Source organism: Chlorocebus sabaeus, chromosome 6 (genome assembly GCF_047675955.1).
Source record: "Chlorocebus sabaeus isolate Y175 chromosome 6, mChlSab1.0.hap1, whole genome shotgun sequence".
Classification (NCBI taxonomy): domain Eukaryota; kingdom Metazoa; phylum Chordata; class Mammalia; order Primates; family Cercopithecidae; genus Chlorocebus; species Chlorocebus sabaeus.
This window is the reverse complement of record NC_132909.1, coordinates 16368477-16372100: the sequence shown is the minus strand read 5'-3', so window position 1 is coordinate 16372100 and position 3624 is coordinate 16368477.

The window sequence follows — 3624 nt, the reverse complement described above, 5'->3', positions numbered from 1 at the left end:
TCTCTTAAGTATAATAGTAATAGTTATGTAAATTTGGGAGCTCCAGTGTTAGGTGCATACATATTTAGGATTGTGATATTTTCCTGTTGGACAAGTCCTTTGATTATTGTATAATGTCCCTCTTTGTCTTTTTTAACTGCTGTTGCTTTAAAGTTAGTTTTTTTCTGATATAAGAATAGTTACTCCTGCTCACTTTTGTGGCCATATTCATGGGGTATATTTTTCTACCCTTTTACCTTAAGTTTATATGACCCTTTATGGTTAGGGAAATCTCTTGAGGACAGCAGATACTTGCTTGATGAATTGTTATCAATTCTGCAATTCTGTATCTTTTAAGTGGAGCATTTAGACCACTTACATTCAATGTTAGTATTGAGATGTGAGGTACTGTTCCATTCATCCTGTTATTTGTTGCCTGGATACTTTGGTTTCATTCATTTATTTATTGTAGTTTTGTTTTATAGGCCCTGTGAGATTCATGCTTAAAGAGGATCTGTGTTGATGTGTTTCCAGAATTTGTTTCAAGATTTGGAGCTCCTTTTAGCAGTTATTGTAGTGCTGGCTTGGTAGTGGCAAATTCTCTCAGCATTTTTTTGTCTGAAAAAGTCTGTTATCTTTCCTTTATTTATGAACTTTAGTTTTTTTGGATATGAAATTCATGGCTGATAATTTTTAAAGGAGGCTGCAGATAGGTATGCATGCTCATTTAAGGTGTTCTTCTGTTATTGAAGATTACTAAAATCACATCTGTTGAAAAGCATTTGGGATTATTTACTTAATTGATGAGTACTCATTTATTTTTATATTAATTTTATACCATGTATAAAGAATATATAAACACAGGTATGGACATATACATATATGTGATACAACCTAGAACATATATATGTGCACATAATGATAGAGGGAGACATATATACTTTAGATTTTTGATTTTAAAACTTTATGCATGAAACTCATAAAACTCACTTAAAAAAAAAGCTGTTGGATTTAAATTGTGGTTTTGTAAATAGAAAAAGTTAACATTTATCTGAGGAAGCCCTTGCTGAGTTTTAGAGCAAGTAGGTAGTAAATTTACATCTCAAAGCAGAGAGAGAGATAGACAAGGAATTTGGGTGTATTCAAGGAAGATTAAAAATATATGCCAAGGTAACACAAAAATGATAGAAATTTATAAGAGGATTTTAATAGGAGACCAATTTTATTTACATACATAGCTTTTATTTTGTTCTCTGTTTTCCAACTGTACTCCAGGAAACACACTACACTGGCTCCCTTCTTAAGTACTGGTGGGCCACTGCACGTTCAGACAGCCCACTTTAAGGGAAGAAATGCAGACCCCAGAATTATGCCAACGTACAAAACCCTAAGTCAAATGTCAAACCACACACTTGAAGTCTCAATAGTGCTGCAATAAACTTATGTGTGCATATGTCTTTATAGTAGAATGTTCTATAATCCTTTGGGTAATGCCCAGTAATGGGATTACTGGATCAAATGGTATTTCTTATTCTAGATCCTTGAGGAATCGCCACACTGTCTTCCACAATGGTTGAACTAATTTACACTCCCACTAACAATGTAAAGGCATTCGTATTTCTCCACATTCTCCTCAGCATCTGTTGTTTCTTGACCTTTTAGTGATCACCATTCTAACTGGCATGAGATGGTATCTCATTGTGATTTTGATTTGCATGTCTGTAACGACCAGTGATGATGAGCTTTTTTTCATATGTTTGTTGGTCACATAAATGTCTTATTTTGAGAAGTGTCTGTTCATGTGCTTTGCCCACTTTTTGATGGGGTTGTTCATTTTGTTTCCTTGTCAATTCGTTTAAGTTTCTTGTAGATTCTGGATACTAGCCTTTTGTCAGAGTGAAAGATTAAACTTTGCAAGTTAAAACTAGATGACTTACGTAAACTTCTGGAGAAATCATAGCAACTTTTATATAAATAATTTTTATGTCTGCTGATGTGTAGACTACACAAAATGTACACATGAACTTGGGGTTCAGACTGCCAATCAGAGAATTGTGTCAGATTGTAATTGCAATTGGAAGATGCTTCAGAAACTCTAGAAAACCTAGTCTATAGACTGCTCCAGACCTTACAGGTGAGCCAACATACAACTGAAAGTGTTAGAGCGATGTTTGCCAAACAAATTACTCTAATTGAAGCAGCAGTTGTGTGACTTTAATAAGGTTCCAGGATTATACTGTCCCCTTTTTGCTGTGATTTCCCTTTGCCCTTTTCTGATTTGACTTCATCCCCTTTTCCATGGGACGTGGCTTCTCCAGAATGAGCCTTCCTAGTCATGTAGGATCAGATGAAACATACAGCCACAAAGGTCTTCTACAATGCATTCTCTGAGCGCTTTTGAAGAATTGGGGTGCCAGGTGTGCTGTCACAGGCCTGTAATCCCAACACTCTGAGTGTCCAAGGCAGGAGGATCACTTGAAACCAGGAGTTTACGACCATCCTAAGCAACAAGGGAGACCACGTCTTCTCACAACAAAATAAATCAAACTAGCCAGGTTCAGTGGTGCGTGCTTGTAGTCTCAGATACTTGGGAGGCCAAGGTGGGAGGACCGCTTCAGCCCAAGAATTCAAGGCTGCAGTGAGTATACTCTAATCTAGGTGACAGAGCAAAATTGTGTCTCTTAAAAAAAGAAAAGAGAAGAAAAAGAACGGGGTAAACAGGAAAGCCAAAGATCTCAGGCATCTCTGGATGATTGCCTAAACAAATTGTTTTATTCTTGGTTTCAAAGCATTTCAGAATGTATATTTCTTTGTGAAAGAAAGACATGCTGATTGTAACTTTATTATTTTTTAAGGCACAGAAGAAAGAGAAGATTAGATCAATAGTTTTTCTGCCCATTCCATCTCTGCCTACCTGCCTTCTCTCCTTTAATCAAATGTATAAATACTAAGCCTCCTGAAACCTCTTCAGAGAGAACACAAGCCACCGAGGTTTTTTGCAACTCGTGTTTTCCCAGGGTGCACCTTCAAGCTATGGCTCAATAAAACTCAATTGTTCAAGACCCTTGCCTCAGCCAGTCATTCTGGATAACCAGCATGAGTCCTGCAAAGCCCTTCAGTAATCTATTGTCTGCCTAGGTGATATGTACCTAGGTGAGTCAGGTCTTCATGAGTCAAACACTCTTCTTCCTTTTCTGGCTTTCCCAACCCTACCACTCAGTGCTGTGTGCTCTGATCTGACCCCAGTTCCCAGGTTGTTTGTATTGGTCTAAGAAAGCAAGACCAGGAAGGGCAGGTTGAGAAGGAAGTAAGAGGCCAACACCGTGGAACATGGCAGGTGAGGCTGTCATTGCTCAAAGCAACACTCACTGGGTGTATTTTATGAATTTTTCAGATTTGGAATCTTTCCCCTGTATGTCTATCTAGAAATTCACCCTCCTTCTACTTTCTTCTCATTACACTTTCTGTTTCTAGTGCACTTGTTTATGGCCAAAGAATGGCCGTGCAAATAGTTGACAATAGAATAAAAATGACTTTTTGTGTGACTTGGAACCTGGCCTTTCTTTTTTTTCAAAAAAGATTGAGGTTTCTAAAAGCTAGCTTTTATGCAGGTCTGTGCAGTTGTGAGTGTAGTGTTAGGGAACA